This window comes from Hyla sarda, chromosome 1 (assembly GCF_029499605.1).
Source record: "Hyla sarda isolate aHylSar1 chromosome 1, aHylSar1.hap1, whole genome shotgun sequence".
Taxonomy (NCBI): Eukaryota; Metazoa; Chordata; class Amphibia; order Anura; family Hylidae; genus Hyla; species Hyla sarda.
Window position 1 is genome coordinate 33051049 of NC_079189.1, and position 11679 is coordinate 33062727.

Consider the following 11679-nt stretch of genomic DNA (forward strand, 5'->3'; position numbering starts at 1 on the left):
CAGTAAATTCAACTCGTCACAAACTTCTCGGCTGGGCAGTTTATGACTTTTCCTGCATAAATTAGTTCAGCTTTCAGGTGCTCCCGTGGGCTGGAAAAGGTGGATACAGTCCTAGGAGACTCTTTCCTAGGAATGTATACACCTGTTCCAGCCCACCGGAGCCCACATTGGGTAGCAATTTCCCCACATTAGGTAGCACAGATTCCCCACATTAGGTAGCACAGATTCCCCACATAAGGTAGCATAGACTCCCCACATAAGGTAGCATAGACTCCCCACATTTGGTAGCACAGATTCCCCTCATTAGGTAGCATAGACTACCCACATTAGGTAGCATAGACTCCGCACATTTGGTAGTAGTTTCCCCACATTAGGCCGCAGGTTCCCTTGCAGGTTCCCCACAATGGGTCAAAGTCTCCCCACATTAGATCGCTGGTTCACCCCCACACACACACACACAAAAAAAAACCACATACAACACAGAGAGACACAAACACACACACAGTCAGAGAGACACACACTCACAGACAGACACACACAGTCACACACACATAGTCACACAAACACACAGAGTCGCACAAACACACACAGTCACACAGTCACACACACTCAGAGAGTCACACAAACACACACAGTCACACACACACAGAGTCACACAGTCACATACACACAGTCACACACACAAACATAGATAGAGACAGACAGAGAGACAGACACACACTGTACCCACTGAATATAATACTACCACCCACTGCGCCCTCTGAATATAATACTACCACAAACTGCGCCCTCTGAATATAAATCTGCCACATACTGTACCCTCTGAATATAAATCTGCCACATACTGTACCCCTGAATATAAATCTGCCACATTCTGCACCCCTGAAAATAATACCGCCACATACTGTACCCTCTGAATATAATACTACCACCCACTGCGCCCTCTGAATATAATACTTAGAGACGAGCGAACTACAGTTAATTCAACTCGTCACAAACTTCTCGGCTTGGCAGTATATGACTTTTCCTGCATAAATTAGTTCAGCTTTCAGGTGCTCCCGTGGGCTGGAAAAGGTGGATACAGTCCTAGGAGACTCTTTCCTAGGAATGTATACACCTGTTCCAGCCCACTGGAGCACTGGAAAGCTGAACTAATTTACGCAGGATAAGTTAGCAACTGCCGAGCCGAGAAGTTTGTGACAAATCGAATTTACTGTAAGTTCGCTCATCTCTAATAATACTACCACAAACTGCGCCCTCTGAATATAATACTACCACCCACTGCACCCTCTGAATATAATACTACCACCCACTGCACCCTCTGAATATAATACTACCACCCACTGCGCCCTCTGAATATAATACTACCACACACTGTGCCCTCTGAACATAAATCTGCCACATATTGTACCCTCTGAATATAAATCTGCCACATACTGTACCCCTGAATATAAATCTGCCACATACTGTACCCCTGAATATAATACCGCCACACACTGTACCCACTGAATATAATACTACCACATACTTTACCCTCTGAATATAATACTACCACCCACTGCACCCTCTGAATATAATACTACCACAAACTGCGCCCTCTGAATATAAATCTGCCACATACTGTACCCTCTGAATATAAATCTGCCACATACTGTACCCCTGAATATAAATCTGCCACATACTGTACCCCTGAATATAATACAGCCACATACTGTACCCTCTGAATATAATACTACCACCCACTGCGCCCTCTGAATATAATACTTAGAGATGAGCGAACTACAGTAAATTCAACTCGTCACAAACTTCTCGGCTGGGCAGTTTATGACTTTTCCTGCATAAATTAGTTCAGCTTTCAGGTGCTCCCGTGGGCTGGAAAAGGTGGATACAGTCCTAGGAGACTCTTTCTTAGGAATGTATACACCTGTTCCAGCCCACAGGAGCACTGGAAAGCTGAACTAATTTACGCAGGATAAGTTATCAACTGCCGAGCCGAGAAGTTCGTGACGAATCGAATTCACTGTAAGTTCGCTCATCTCTAATAATACTACCACAAACTGCGCCCTCTGAATATAATACTACCACCCACTGCGCCCTCTGAATATAATACTACCACCCACTGCACCCTCTGAATATAATACTACCACAAACTGCGCCCTCTGAATATAACGTTGCCATACAGTGCACCCTCTGAATATAATACCACAACCGCAGTAACACCCCTCAACATCCGTTAGCTGATGCTATTACCACGGGAGGGGGGTATTGGTGGTGTTGCTAGTGGATGATGGGGATGCTACTACTGGGGCGGTGTTGCTGGAGGATGATGAGGGTGCTACTGGCCATCCCCCCTCGCAGTATCACCCCCATCATCCATCGGCAGGATCATCCTCCTGGCAGGAGCACCTCCATCATCCACCATCAGGATCTGCTGATGGAGGTGCTGCTGGGGGGGGGGGGGGGGTTTGCTGGTCGATGATGAGGGTGCTACTGCCAGGGGGGGAGCATTAGGTAGACAGCAGTTCCCCCACATTAGGTAGGTAGCAGTTTCCCCACATTAGGTAGCATCTTTTCCCCACATTAGGCAGCGTAGATTCCCCACATTTGGTACCAGTTCCCCCACATTAGGTAGCAATTTCCCCACATTAGGTAGCACAGATTCCCCACATTATGTAGAACAGATTCCCCACATAAGGTAGCATAGATTCCCCACATAAGGTAGCAGTTTCCCCACATTAGGTAGCATCTTTTCCCCACATTAGGCAGCATAGATTCCCCACATTTGGTACCAGTTCCCCCACATTAGGTAGCAATTTCCCCACATTAGGTAGCATAGACTCCCCACATTTGGTAGCACAGATTCTCCATATTAGGTAGCATAGACTACCCACATTAGGTAGCATAGACTCCGCACATTTGGTATTAGTTTCCCCACAATGGGTCAAAGTCTCCCCACATTGGATCGCTGGTTCAACCCCCCCCCCCCACACACACACGGTGTAGCTGGGGAGGGGGGGGGGTGGATGCTGCGGAGCGTCTTGGTGTCACCCCATTAGGTTGGTGTCACCCGGTGCGGGCCGCACCCCCCGCACCCGGGTCGCAACGCCACTGCCGCACACCCACGTGGTGACCACACCGTGACAAACTCACATACCTTAACCCTTCCTGTACCTGTAATTAAAACACATGTAGGCCAAATGATCTGTGTACGGGACGAAACACTCCTGCCATTCTCCAGCGGCCTATCCAGAGACAGCTTGTTCCGACCTGTAGGGGCAACGCATCACCGAATCGAACTGCGCAACCATGCCTGTAGCCGTGACAGGACTTTCGAGCCCCACCTGAAGCCGTGACAGGTATTTTTGGAAATATACAGGGAAGCCGATAGATGTGATCGGACTGCAAATCACCTCCCGAAGCCGTGTCGGGTACCAGCAACCATATCTGTGTCCAACGTGCCCAAATACCTGCACACATGATCCCAGTACTCCTGTGCTGACTCAACCTGAACCCCCCCCCCCCCCCGAGAACTCTACCAGAGTCCCGGTTCCCCCTCCCTTATGATAACCTGTGCACCACAGACCTTAACCTACCCCGTTACCGGAATGCTACTATAATACCTAAAACCACAACCGCGTGAAATCACACACTACCCTTCAAATTCTCTCTGTATACCCTCCTTATCAGCTGCACACCAACCGTCACTGACTTCAGTTCTTGACCACCTATACATAGCCAAGCTTACATTAACTAATGACCAACAACCACCTAAGCCCTTCAAAAGCCGAGTTACCCACCTTGACAACAGGCTGTCCCTTGTGCTTGCACACCTAGAGTATGAAAAGAAAATGACAAAGCGAATATAACCGGGTGAGTACCTATACCTGTAACGTAGCACCATCGGCCTACCAAAACCCCCTAGACCAAAAAAAATAAAAAATGATGTCATGAAAGACCTACTTTCTAAACTACCCCATCTATCCCTCGTGTGCCTCCCGGTGTTTTGCAGCACCGATATTACCCCGTCTGAAGAGAACCAAATGAATCATATTTTTAATTGCCGCCCCCAATTGACCATGATCTGAGTGTTTCACAAAGCAGGATCCCCGTGTGCGGTCGTGTGGATGACGAAAAATGACTGCCACTGAGTGTTCTAACAACAGGGTGCCTTCAGCTGCTGCAAAACCGTACCCCCCAACGCGTAGCCATATTATGCATGTATCCGTACAAAACCTCCCCTCCTGAATAAACGGCTTCTTGCTGGCCCTCCTCATGCCACTTAATGTACCTGCACACTGGCACCCAAACTCTCCCTACCCCCGCCACCACGACCCGAGATGTCGCCATGGCGGGGGCAGCGAGGAGGGGGAGCCCGCGCGTCCGCACTGCAACCTACTGCCAGTATCTGACCCTATTTGTACCGCCCCTACCATCCACTCCTTCGATTTTGTATGGGCATGATGACACATGCTATACATGACACCTACCCCTCGTGCGCATGTGTCACCAACGGGTGCGGGATACAGCTCGCACCGGGACCAGTGACTGATCGTGCCGGCACCCGGATGCGAGCGTGCGACTCCCCGCTGTCGGCGTCAGCGCTGTGCATGCGCCAGTACATCCCTGTCCCGCCGAGTGACCTCTGCGCGAGGACCATCAACCAGCACAGCACCCCTGCCCGCTGGTACAACTCACCGCAAGCCTCTGGTCGCGTATGCTCCACTGCTTCGAACGCCCGCCGCGCCACCGGAAGTCCCGCCCAACAGTGCACGACAAGCGAGTGAGTGACAGGGCCCGGGCGAAGGCTACAGGCCCCTCCGATAAATCCAGGCTGTCTCTCAGCCTTTTACATATATATATATATAGGCACCTGTCAAACACAACCACCCGTCAGATTCAAATATTCTTCACACCCCAGCATAGTCTGGAGTCCAGCACCCTTCACATTAAAAGGAATACTCCGATGAAATTATTATTTTTTTTAATCAACTGATGCCAATAAGTCAAACAGATTTGTAAATTACTTCTATTAAAAAAATCTTGATCCTTCCAGTACTTTTCAGCTGCTGCATGCTCCAGAGGAAGTTGTGTAGGTCTTTTCTGTCTGACCACAGTGCTCTCTACTGACACCTCTGTCCATGTCAGGAACTGTCCAGAGCAGAATAGGTTTGCTATGAGGATTTGTTGCTGCTCTGGACAGTTCCTGACATGGACAGAGGTGTCAGCAGAGAGCACTGGTGTCAGACAGAGTAATTAAAAAAGAAAATAACTTCCTCTGGAGCATACAGCATCTGATAAGTACTGGAAGGATATCCCACCAGTTGATTTAAAAAAAAATGTTTTCTACCTGAGTTCCTCAGGGTACTCCGGTGGAAAACTTTATTTCATTTTTTTTTTTAAATCAACTGATGCAAGAAAGTTAAAAAGATTTGTAAATAACTTCTATAAAAAAAAATTGTAAATCCTTCCAGTACTTATTAGCGGCTGTATACTACAGAGGAAATTCTTTTCTTTTTTGGATTTCTTTTCTGTCAAGACCACAGCGCTCTCTGCTGACACCTCTGTCCATGTCAGGAACTGTCCAGAGTAGGCGAAAATCCCCATAGCAAACATATGCTGCTCTGGACAGTTCCTAAAATGGACAGAGGTGTCAGCAGAGAGCACTGTGGTCATGACAGAAAATAAATAGATAAATAATAAAATAGAAAATAATTTCCTCTGTAGCATTCAGCCGCTAATAAGTCCTGGAAGGATTGATACACACACACAGAGACACACACATAGACACACTTACCTGGCCTGCGCAGCACTTCTCTCCAGCGGCATCCGGACGAGTGACGTCACTGACGATCTCCTGCGCGGGGACGTCACTTGCGTGATGCCCCTCGTCAGACCTGGGTTGGCCAGCTGCAGACTCACTGTCTAAAGTGCCCGCTGCGCTATTATGTGCCGCAGCGGCTTTAGAACAGTGAGCAGCGGCGGCACAGCAAAGGGCAGTGGGCCCCCTCACGCTGGGCCCCTGTGCAGCTGAACCGGCTGCACAGGCGATATGTCCGCCCCTGCGATGATGATGTATTGGACAGGACGTGGGAACCACCGGGGCATGAGCTGACATGTCCAGGGCAGGAGGGTAATGGCAGTGGTAGCGAAGTGTATCCAAGGTTGGGGAAGTGAAACATAACAGGCGTATGGCTGCTGGTCTGATAAGCTCAGGTGACAACGAGGCTGCTACATGTTCCGGTTCTATTAAAAAACCTTCCAGAGGACGGGTACAGTCAGGTGGTGCAGTCTCTGATATTCTCATGTGTGGAACTTCTTTTATACCTTACCTGCTGCAGAGAACGTAACGATATGTCATCTCTGCAAACAGAAAGTAAGCCGTAACCAGGGTTCCAGTGTAGGAATTAGTGTTGCTCGCGAATATTCGCAATGCAAATTTTATTCACGAATATCGCATATTCGCAAATTCACGAATATGCGCAAATATAGCACTATATATTCACAATTACGAATATTCTGTTTTTTTTTTTTTTTTTTTCACAGTACACATAACAGTGATCATCCCTCTATGCTTCCAGCTTGTGTGGTGTAAAGAAGGCTCCAATACTACTGTGTGAGACTGGCGTACACATTTTTGCATATGCTAATCTTCGCTTATGCTAATTTTTGCATATGCGAATTTTCGCATATGCGAAAATAAACGCAAATGTTACGAATATGCAAATTTAGCAAATATATGATGAATATTCGTCCATGTATTCGCGAAATATCGCAAATTCGAATATGGCCTATGCCGCTCAACACTAGTATGGGGATTATTTATTAAAACCAGTCCAGAGGAAAAGTTGCTGAGTTGCCCATAGCAACCAATCAGATAGCTACTTTCATTTTTGAAAAGGCCTCTGAAAAAAAGGAAGAAGCAATCTGATTGGTTGCTATGGGTAGGGTTGCCACCCTGCCGGTATTTTACCGGCACAGCCGGTATTTTCATTCAGATTCCGGGCTGTGCCGGTAAGTTTGGATGAAAAATACCGGCCATGCAATGGCCGGTATTTTTCATTCACTCTCATCACACTAACCTGGAAAAAAAAAAAAACTCCTGTTCTGTTCGGTGCCGACACCGCTGAGCGGGAGTGCGGACCGCACGCCCGCACCATGCCGCTCAGCACAGCACCCTCTCTGACTCTGAGGCTGTCCCTGTCTCCCAGTCCCAGTCTAAAACTTTACCTATGCAATGCTGTGCGGCCGGATCTGCGGAGGGACGTTGCGGAAGTGACGTCACTCCGCAGACCCGCGCAGGACATCACGTCACTCGCCGAGACTGATAGGAGACTGGAGAGGTGCTGCGGTAGTAGGTAAGTGTGTCTGTTACTATGTGTGTCTGTGTTCGTGTGTCTGTCAGTCAGTGTTTGTGTGTCTGTCAGACAGTGTGTGTGTGTCAGTGTTTGTGTGTGTGTTTCTCTGTCTAGGGAAGAGGAGGGAGGAGGGGGGGGGTAACTGCCTATACCTATGGGGAAGAGGGGGGGGGGTAACTGCCTATACCTATGGGGAAGAGGGGGGGGGGTAACTGCCTATACCTATGGGGAAGAGGGGGGGGGGGTAACTGCCTATACCTATGGGGAAGAGGGGGGGGGGGTAACTGCCTATACCTATGGGGAAGAGGGGGGGGGGGGTAACTGCCTATACCTATGGGGAAGAGGGGGGGGGGGTAACTTCCTATACCTATGGGGAAGAGGAGGGGTAACTGCCTATACCTATGGGGAAGAGGAGGGGTAACTGCCTATACCTATTGTGAAGAGGGGGTGGGGGTAACTGCCTATACCTATGGGGAAGAGGGGGGGGGGGAGGTAACTGCCTATACCTATGGGGAAGAGGGGGAGGGGTAACTGCCTATACCTATGGGGAAGAGGGGGGGGGTAACTGCCTATACCTATGGGGAAGAGGGGGGGGGGGGTAACTGCCTATACCTATGGGGAAGAGGGGGGGGGGGTAACTTCCTATACCTATGGGGAAGAGGAGGGGTAACTGCCTATACCTATGGTGAAGAGGGGGTGGGGGTAACTGCCTATATCTATGGTGAAGAGGGGGGGTAACTGCCTATACCTATGGGGAAGGGGGGGTAACTGCCTATACCTATGGGGAAGAGGGGGGGGGGTAACTGCCTATACCTATGGGGAAGAGGGGGGGGGGGTAACTGCATATACCTATGGGGAAGAGGGGGGGGGGTAACTGCCTATACCTATGGGGAAGATAAGGGGGGGGGGTAACTGCCTATACCTATGGGGAAGAGGGGGGGGGTAACTGCCTATACCTATGGGGAAGAGGGGGGGGTAACTGCCTATACCTATGGGGAAGAGTGGGGGGGGGTAACTGCCATATACCTATGGGGAAGAGGGGGGGGGGGTAACTGCCTATACCTATGGGGAAGAGGGGGGGTAACTGCCTATACCTATGGGGGAAAACGGGGGGGGGGGGGGTAACTGCCTATACCTATTTGGAAGAGAGGGGGGGGGGTAACTTCCTATACCTATGGGGAAGAGGAGGGGTAACTGCCTATACCTATGGTGAAGAGGGGGGGGTAACTGCCTATACCTATGGGGAAGAGGGGGGGGGGTAACTGCCTATACCTATGGGGAAGAGGGGGGGGGGTAACTGCCTATACCTATGGGGAAGGGGGGGGGGTAACTGCCTATACCTATGGGGAAGAGGCGGGGGTAACTGCCTATACCTATGGGGAAGAGGGGGGGGTAACTGCCTATACCTATGGGGAAGAGAAGGGGGGGGGTAACTGCCTATACCTATGGGGAAAAGGGGGTGACTCTACCTATAGGGAACGGGGGGGGGGTGTAACTACCTATACCTATTGGGGGGGCTACCTAACTTTATACCTGGATGCCTAACTAATTACCTACATACCAGGCTATCTAACTATGTACCTGGCCTTCATACATGGCTGCCTAACTACCTAGCTAGCCCCCTACCTACCTGGCTTGTCACCTACCTACATATCTGGCTTCCTAATCTACCTACCTAGTTACCTATTTACCTGGCTACCTACCTTCCCTTTTAATGTTCAGGACACCAAGGAGGGCATTATTACAGTTTGTGGGCCTATAGATGGGAAGATTGTGTAGAGGAGGGGAGGGCACTGAATATATGCAGAGTCTGACATGTTTTTCCTGCAGATGTTAAGAGATCCACATGGCGGTCTTATCCGGACGGAGAAGAAAAGGAAAGAGGACGCCGCTGATCAGAAAATACGTAATTGTGAGTCCCAAAATGTAACTGTAATCACTTATATGGTATATACATCCTGTGTACAGCTGATATCTACCGCCATATGGTCCTGTATATAATCACTTATATGGTATACAGATCCTGTGTACAGCTGATATCTACCGCCATATGGTCCTGTATATAATCACTTATATGGTATACAGATCCTGTGTACAGCTGATATCTACCGCCATATGGTCCTGTATATAATCACTTATATTGTGTACAGATCCTTTATAGTGTACTGGTCTGTGTTTAGTGGTTTTATTCAGTACAACATTTTCAGTTTTCCACCTACAGAGCTATATGAGGGCTTTATCGGTATCAATTTGGTTTTGATGATTTTTTCATCCTATTTTTTGGTGTTGGTAGTGTGTATACAGAGGAGCTGTTACAATGTTTGCATTTGTACTATTTGGTGAGGTTGTCAAATGTATTTATATTATATTTATATTTGCTGGGTATCCCCTTAAATGTATTGCCTGTTGTTAAATAAATGTTATTTACAATTGTAAGTTTTATTCTCTAAATGTAATTTTTTTGTGCATATATATTGCATCCATCCCATGCCCTGTGCCATTTCTTTACCCCCCCTCATCCCCCATGCCTTTTCTTTACCCTCCCCATCCCCCATGCCATTTCTTTACCCCCCCATCCCCCATGCCATTTCTTTACCCCCCCATGCCATTTCTTTACCCCCCCACCCCCATGCCATTTCTTTACCCCACCCCCATCCCCCATGCCATTTATTTACCCCCCCATCCCCCATGCCATTTCTTTACCCCCCCATCCCCCATGCCATTTCTTTACCCCCCCATCCCCCATGCCATTTCTTTACCCCCCCATCCCCCATGCCATTTACTTACCCCCCCCCATCCCCCATGCCATTTCTTTACCCCCCATCCCCCATGGCATTTCTTTACCCCCCATCCCCCATGACATTTCTTTACCCCCCCATCCCCATGCCATTTCTTAATTAAACCCCTGATCCCTCGTCCTCTGTGCAATCGGTCCCGCCCTTTTTTTTAGCTCCACCCCCACATAGCCACACCCACGACCGGTATTTTTCTGAGGGAAAGGTGGCAACCCTAGCTATGGGCAACTCAGCAACTTTTCCTCTGGACAGGTTTTGATGAATCTCCCCCTACGTCTCTACGTAGGCATATGGAACGTCACCACCAGGCCGCGTGAGACAGTCGAGACATCCCACAACATGAGGAAAACGCTGCAGCTGCTGCTCCTCCAGATCCCTCCCAACTGTCTAACAGCCAGCCCTCGTCCACAGGCAGCACTGTCTTGTCCTCTGGTCCGTCAGTGACATCTTCTCCCCCTCCCTGATCCTGTCAGTTATTCATTGGGGAATCCATGTCCTCCAAACAACAGTATGCTCCCAGTCACCCTATTGTAGTGCACCTCAGTTTGCACCTGGCCAAATTGTTGGTGGCGCAGGCCCTCTTGTACCATCTTGTTGACTCCACGGCCTTCAGGCAACTAATAGGGTGTGCCCAGCACAGGTGGTGCATACCTAGTCGCCAATATTTTGCCAATTAAGCCATCCCCGCTCTGCATAATCACAAGCAGTTCCATGATGGTTTTTTAACCTTTTTTCATAATGGCATTCAAGGTGTGATGTTTTTGATATGTAAACTTTTTGCTTAGGTTGTGTGTGTGTTTTATTTTTTTACACTTATTATTTTTACTGTGCATTTTCTTCTAATCACTCATATAATGCTTTGGTATGTATACCCAAGCCTTACTACTGCCTGTCAGAGTTACACTGACTCACCCAAGCAGATGTACATCCATGGCAGTCATAGCTCCCCGCTAGCATAGCAACCATTAGCAACCTTCAAGTGACTGAGGCAGCTCTCTTTGTTAAACTCCTTACATGCTGCAGTAACTATTGACCATGGCCTTTAAGGGTTTATCATCAACCCCAGCAGGATCTGGGTTGCCATTTGACCAGTGACAGGGGGGACGGGGGGGGGGGTGTTGTTGTTCGGGGACCCCCTTTATTATTTTAGGTAAACATTCTGTTAAATTTCAACATTCTTTCCTTAAGATTTCTGTATTTTTTCTGCATTTCCCTTAGATTGTTATGTAATGTGTCACTACTAACACCTGATGCGTGCGACTGTTCTCTATTTTCTATCACATTTCCATCTCTGATGACTAAGCCTGGCAGCGGCTGTTATGAGAGATTGAAAATAAAGAAGAACTAAGAGAATATCACTTGCTGGATTGGCTCTTACTTTCAAGACAATGGGATAATTCCAATAAACAAACTATGATGCGTATACAATGCAAATTCCAGTTCCACAGAACTCATAACACTGGTAATATGCTTTACCCTACATTGCCATCTAGTGGATAGATGGAAGAATACACTTATTAAAATCATGA